The 7,423-nt window shown below is 35.0% G+C and overlaps 1 pseudogene across 1 annotated transcript in view; it reads left to right on the top strand.

Moving 5' to 3' along the window:
• The window catches only part of LOC101303127, a 10,174-nt pseudogene extending 4,944 nt beyond the window's left edge, over positions 1 to 5,230 (top strand). Inside the window, exons 14-21 of the transcript XR_184691.1 lie at positions 942 to 998; positions 1,075 to 1,184; positions 1,296 to 1,501; positions 2,638 to 2,749; positions 2,914 to 2,991; positions 3,572 to 3,619; positions 4,469 to 4,537; positions 4,792 to 5,230. The product of XR_184691.1 is annotated as a probable RNA polymerase II transcription factor B subunit 1-1-like (transcript). The remainder of the gene's footprint in view (positions 1 to 941; positions 999 to 1,074; positions 1,185 to 1,295; positions 1,502 to 2,637; positions 2,750 to 2,913; positions 2,992 to 3,571; positions 3,620 to 4,468; positions 4,538 to 4,791) is intronic.
• Positions 5,231 to 7,423: the final 2,193 nt, after the last annotated feature.

Raw genomic sequence — 7,423 nt, forward strand, 5'->3', positions numbered from 1 at the left:
CTCTTCTCTCTCTCTCTCTCTCTCTCTCTCTCTCTCTCTCTCTCTCCTCTTCCTTACAGAACTTATCCTTTCCTATTCCGTGCCATTGCCTTCCCACTTCTCTGTCATCTGCTCTCCTATATGGAAAAAGATGATACTTCTCAAATCTCAGTCAGTTAAGCTATATGATAAAAGAAGAATTATTTATAGACTCGTTTTTCTCCCAGTTCCACTTATGCCTACATGAACTGATTTTTTTCTTGGGTGGCTTGACAATGAATTGGATTTCAACTGTATGACCAAAACCCAATAAACATAACAAAAATTCAAGCATTGACGTCTCTAGGAATTGATTCAGGTATTTCCAAATCCTTTTTCACTGTATGCATCAGGGATGAATCTTGGCGATATTTTGTAGTCAAGTAATGTTGGATTTGGAGAATTGGCGAAGACAATTTGAGACTGAATCGTACATGGGTTTAATATCTTTATGTTCAGATTTATCGTTGTCCATCATTGCACATTTCTTAGTAATTTTCCTTGCTCAGTTCTGCTTGTTACCTTATAAAGTTCTATCCGTTTAAGTGTTATAGAAAAGGGAACCAACTTGTTAAGAGAGCTCATTGAAGGTAGAGGAGAGAGAACTTATAGAAGGAAAAACTTAAAACACGGATATGATCTTACCAAGAAGCAGTTTAAAGAGAATGACAATTTGTGACTTTAATTATTGAGGGTTGCTTTTGGAAAGGCAAGCAAGAAGAGTGTGTAAAATGTGTTATAAGTAGTAAGGGGACTGATTGCTAATGCCACTCTCGTTATGTGGGAAGCTGCTTGCTATTGATCCGTGTTTTAAAGGATACAGAGTTTTGACTTAGATAACAAATTATGTAATTTTGTTTAGTCTTCTTACTTTTCTTTTACCATTTTAGGTAGATAAATTTGATTTGTAAACTTGACTGCAGATGCGGACCCAGAAGATCCCAGAAGTATAGCAGAGGCACTTATGCTGTCAAGAGAGGGTTAGTATGGTCCTCCCATTTTGTTTGCTTTTACATGGTAGAGCATCTGTGCTTATGTTTTGCTGGTTATTTGCAGATCCTAGTGACAGTGCTGCACAGAAGAGACTTGATAGGATTACTCGGATGACTGAGATAGATGACCTTCGTGAATCTCATGATCATCCAGTTGCTCCATTATGTATCAAGGTTAACATAGTCATCAATGTCCTGCCAACAATTTTTATGTTCATATGTTTTTCATATCACTTTCTTCTTTCTTCTGATAGTGCAGACATTAAATGTTGTATTCAAAAACAGGATCCTCGAGACTACTTTGACACACAACAAGCTAATGCTCTTAGAACTTTGGATGAGTCACGTACTGGGACTGAGCAAACAAAACGCAAGCTGACTACTGAGGAAGCATATGGTTCCTTAAAGGAGTCAATATCTAAAATTAAGAGCTTTGGATTGAGCAATTCAACGGTTAAACCAGAAGTTGCTCTTATGGTAATACATTCTTTGTTGCACTTCTTCTGCAATATCACATGTTCAACACACTTACATACACACGCTGGTGCACATACACACACATATTGTATTGGCATGGACATCAAAACAGAGGACATCTTTTTAAGAAAAGTGATAGTGCTCTTACTCCTACAATCCTGCTATGCATTTGTATTATTGGAACATATGTTTTGGCAAAGTGATCCTTGAAGGAGGACTTGATATATGAATATGAATAGATCTGATCATTATATTGCGGGCCAGACTGAGGGGGTTCTCACTTTTCTTACAAAAGGATGCTCTGCTGATGACCCCTCAAACATAGACACAGACACACACACACACACGCGCGCGCGCGTGCGCAGTTCCTGTCCAGAGCAGAGCTCCGCACTAAAATTAAAGTGCGGGGCTCCTCTCTTAGAGCTCCGCTCTAAAAAGAAAAACAATAGAAGACGTCTTCTCCTCCTCTGTTGCTCGCGCACAGAGGTCTTCTCCTCTCCTCTGCTGTGTTCTCGCACCAAAAACAATTGGAAAACAACCCACGCACATGACGTCTCATCAATTTTCTGTCACTCTTAATCTCTCCAAGGTTTGTTCGATCTCTATTTTTTCTCCAACATTTGATGATTTTGCCTTTTCTGGCTTCAATATCGAATCCTAGGCTGTGGGGATTTTTTTTCTTGTTGTCAAAGATATCCCTCAGAACATTGTTAATCTGATTGCATGAGAGACCATTCAAAGATATAATAGGGAGAAACCATTTAAAGATAGAACTGAGACCATTGTTTTCAAAGTTGGTTGCTTAACACTTTGCATAAAAGGTAGAAAGAGGAGTAGACGTCTGTGCGCGAGCAACAGAGGAGGAGAAGAGGAGAAGACGTCTTCTATTGTTTTTTTTTCTTATTCTTTTTGTTATTTGTTAACGCGTAGGTTATAACCCTTGTTAGGAAAGAATTGAGTTGTGGTTCTTTAGATTTAAGTAAATTGATCCAAGGGCTAAGAGAGGAGCCCCACACACACACACACACACACACACTCACATAATAAAAGTAATTTTGTGTCTGTATTCATATATCAATTAACAAAGTTCTTTATTTATATTTTGTGTATCGATTGTAAGAGAACTTTGCTGTGTATTTCTGTGCGTTAGGTTTTAAGGGCTCACCCAGAATATTTCAAGTACCAAATATCAACTTGGGAAGAATCCTCGTGAGAGTATTCTGGATGGGTTGCCAAACAGAACTAAAGAGGAACTCTTACATGTGAGTGGATGTCAGCTTATTTTAGCTATTTTTTTTTTTTCGTTAAATAGCATGTTTGCATTATTTTGTTTTCGAGTCAACTTATTATGAGCTGGTGCGTTAGATTTTTGATTTTATTTTTACTTTTGACATCTCATGATTTTAATACCATTTTCTTATTCCAGCATTGGACGTCTATTCAAGAACTACTGAGGCATTTTTGGTCTTCCTATCCAATTACAACTTCTTCTTTGTATGTTAAGGTTGGTTTGTGTGATGTGAATTCATATCTTTGCTAGACTAATCTGTATTCCCTATTAAGAATTTATAGTTTTGGCCTTATCTCCAATGAGAAGGATCCTTCTTATCTAAGTGAAATGGAAGTATTGTATGATGAGAGGAGGTACCTTGATTATCTTTTAGTATCAATAAAGTAGTGTACTACTGGAGCAAGTATGATTCCAATTTTTCCTAGGCTGAGGTAGAGCTAACACCTTGTTGGTTTAAATGATAATAAGGAAATCCCTAGAGATGAACATTGCTACATGCATTATTTCAACTTATTGGTTTGTAAATTGTTTGCTTTATAATCTTTTTGTTTTATAATCTTTTAGTATCAATATAGTAGTATACTACTGGACTAAGAATGAATCCAATTTTTCCCAGAACCTATTTTTTCAATAGACTGAGGTAGAGCAAACACCTTGTTGGTTTAAATGACAGTAAGGAAATCCCAAGACATGAACATTGTTACATGCATTATTTCAATTTATTTTCCTTATTGGTTTGTATATTGTTTTTTATAATCGTTTTGAGTGTGAATTAAAAGTTATTCTTATGCAGATAGGAAGACTGAAGGATGCCATGTCACAAATTTATCGACAGCTAGAGGTATCTTTTCTGGTGGAGCATCCACCTGTGTCATATAAAGATCAACACATCACATCCCACACCTATAGTGTGATTAGCAGTGGGAGTGCTGGTTTGTTTTAATGTGTTAATTGTCTATCTTTATCCATTTGGAGAATGGTAGTTACAGCACCACATCTTCATTCTAACAGCACCTTAACTATGTTAGGGCATCTCCAACAATTGGTCTAAAACCCAAACCTTTATTCAAATTCTAGGTCACCCATACCTATAATTATTCATATAGGTTTTGCATCTCCAACCCATTGAGGCAAAACTCAAACCTATTTAATCATTTTATATTACCATTTAATCACACATGGAGAGAATCCCAATTTATTTTAATAATTGAATCATTATTTAATCATATTATATCACACATAATTATTTTATATCAATAAAATCTGACAAGTGGCCCACACCCACTCAACTCATAAATTATAGGTTTGGTCCTATTTGGTTCAGTCAATATAGGACACAGTTTAGGTAAATCCTATTTTAGCTCAACTTGGATAGTGGGTTGGAGACGAACTTTTACAAAATTTAAACCTATTATGAGTTTTAGACCAAGGGTTGGAGATGGCCTTACAAGGAAAAGCTGGATATTGGAAAAACCTTAATTGCTTTTTTGGTCCAGAAAAGAACAAATTTTTTCTCAAGTTTTTTCTTGCTTTTGACATAGGGCAGATGTATTTCTTCATGTTCTAAGTTCCCAACTCTTTTTCTTGCATTTTACCTAGGGCAGATATATTTCGTCATGTTCTAAATTCCCCTTGGTAAAAATGATGGTCTTTTGTGTGTGTGAGTAATGTATTAGTTGATTTTCTGTAGGAGATTAAGGAAGCTGTGCAGTCAGACTTCAGGCATCAGGTCTCCCTCCTTGTTCGTCCAATGCATCAGGTCTGATTTCCTCCATTTTCTGTTTTGATTGGAGAATTTGAATATAATTGTTCGAACTATCTCATGTTTATCGTTTGAAATTTTAAGTTTGTAATTTTATAATAATATTGCTGGTGACCAACTAAGTTCGAAAATCTTTAATGACTTACATACTGCTTAGTCTTTGGTGATGTGGTTGCTGTGTTATTTAGAGGAAAAGAAAACGAAAAATCTTAATGGTGAAGGGATCTCATGGAAATATCATTCTAATGCAGGCTCTAGATGCTGCTTTTCAGCATTATGAAGCAGACTTGCAGAAAAGAGCTGCAAAGAGTGGAGAGTTGCCAAACGGGAATGGGTAGAAGTTTTCCCCTCATTTGCGGCTCTATTATTATATGCTTCTGTCTAAATTTTGACATGAGAACTTGAGAAGTACCATCCGACATTATTTTGCTATGAGCTTATGCAGTTTGACAAGGGTTTTTGGGGTGCAAATTACATCTACTGTGCACAAGTTGTGCATAGAATCGTTTAGCAATAATCATGATTGTACATTTCTACTTGAGGCTCTTCAAGTGGCAGTGACTTCGTCTTAACATAAATTACAGAAATTTACCTATATAGTAAAGTAGGTGCAGCCCGTTATTGTTCATAAGCCCCTCCGGAAATGACGATTCTATCATCACTTACGTCATAATTACAGTCTTACCGTCAAGTGTGAGTTATAATTTTGTCCCCTATTCTTGAAAATGACGATTCTGCCTTCACTTATGTCATAATTACAGTTTTGCCGTCATCTTTTAAATTACAATTTTGTTCTCGTTTGTTTAGTAATTTACAAATTGCCTTTCTTTCTCTCTCTCCGGCGGCGGAGAGCGTGGGTAAGCTACCTAGTTAATGGTAAGGTACTATGTTTAACCTTATTTAGACCAGATAGACGATTTTGTAAATTTAATTGTTGAAGGGCATATAAATTAATTTCATCGTTATTGGTAATACAATTTACAATGATATAAAGCAAATTTCCTCACTATATAGATTATCGTACTTATGATGATGAAAAATATTTTTTGTTGTTGTAAGACAACAATAGGCAGAAGATGAAGATTTGCATAGTGATGGTGATTTGCACCATTGATAAAGCCTCGAGTCATAACGGCTAGGGTTTGGTAGAGAGGAAAAGAAGGAGAGAGCCATCCACGAATGACTCGTAAAAAAAAAAAAAAACTATCAAACAGTTGATGTTTGAGGAGCACTGATGTGATGAAATATTATGGGATTTTCCCAAGGGAAATTGTTTATGTCATAGTCACAGAATTACATAAAGCCAAATAGTGTGAAGAATAAAATGAACCATCTTGAATGGAGGACAATATATTACAGAAAATAGATAAACCATACGGTCCATACCCAAGGTGAAAGAGTGATTGACTGATATTTCCTTTAAACGCTCCGCATCTGCCATGACAGTTTAATTTAATCAGCATATGATATGTATACAAAAAAGATATATATATATGTAAGAGATCATTGAGCATAGCTCTTTGTAAAATATAATTATCTTTAATTTCACTGGATTCAATGCAATGGTTTTCAAGTCAAACTATTACCTTGTACCGAGATTCAAGGCAAAATATCACTATGTTTATGTTCACTGGGTTTAAGTATACTTTACATAAGACATAGTTTACTTTAATCATATATGTGTACAAACAAGATAGACATGTAAAAGATCACTGAGCATACTTTAATCATATATTTGTTTACGTCTCTAAATTGTTTATTAGTGTTCTAAAAAGACAACCACACACTTCAACGATAAACTTCTTATACTGGGTAGATGGTACTTCTTTGGTTTTTTTGTTTGTGTTCATCTTCACTAGCTACTTTTTAAGCAGCGGTTGATCCAATTCAAAATTTTCATTTAAGAAGCTGATTCTGGAGTGCCTTCATAATTTCCAATTCCTTAAGCATGCAGAGGCTGATCCTCTATTTGTATATTTAACGGGCCTACAACTATATAGAGTCTCACAGAATTCTTGTATAGTTAGATAAAGACATTTTGTTTTTGTTTATGTTCTCTTTTATTATCATTTTTTTTTTTAATTTCATCATACATCTGCGACATGATGTTATGTTTGCATCTTGGATTTCTTTCTTCATACTTCCAAGAGGGCTAATGTTTGAAGCTTTCAGTTTCCCTTGATGTGAAAGACATCGTAAGATTGGTATTATCACTTTTCACTTTTATTTTCACTTTTTTATTTTTCCTTTGAAGTGATGGCCGTGTCAACTTTTATTGTCTTATCTAGTTAATATGAAGTGTTTAAGTTGTGTCTACTATTTTGTACAACTTGTATTTGATCTCGCTTTTGTCAGTTTTGTGGTTTTATATTTCCTCTTTTTTCAGTGGGTGCGTGATGTGCTAAATAATCTCAAACTCTCATCTATTATTAGTAGCTCTTAACGCAAGAGCTGCATAAGAGAGTTACTCTGCTGTTTTAACTTTCTTTCTTTTTTTGACAAATTATCAATGGAATTTTTATTTGACATGCACTGTTCATATCATAGGTGTCATTTAGTAACTAATAATCATCAAGTTGGATGAAATTTTACAGCAATGATCTATTCATTGATATTAATAAACTGAACGATGAAGATGTGGAAATATATCTGAAAAGTGAGTGAAATAAGGAACTTCAGACGTTAATTTCAAAACGAAGCTTTCATCTGGATATGAACTGTATATATATATATATACACACACACACACATTCCTGCAAAATTTCATCAAATTTGGATATATGTCTTCCAAGCTGCCTATGTATTCTTATGAGAAAGAGATCAAGTCATGACGTAGTTAAAAGTATTTTTTTTTCTTAGGTGCCATACACAGGAAAAAAAATA

Source organism: Fragaria vesca, linkage group LG5 (genome assembly GCF_000184155.1).
Source record: "Fragaria vesca subsp. vesca linkage group LG5, FraVesHawaii_1.0, whole genome shotgun sequence".
In the NCBI taxonomy this organism is placed as follows: domain Eukaryota; kingdom Viridiplantae; phylum Streptophyta; class Magnoliopsida; order Rosales; family Rosaceae; genus Fragaria; species Fragaria vesca.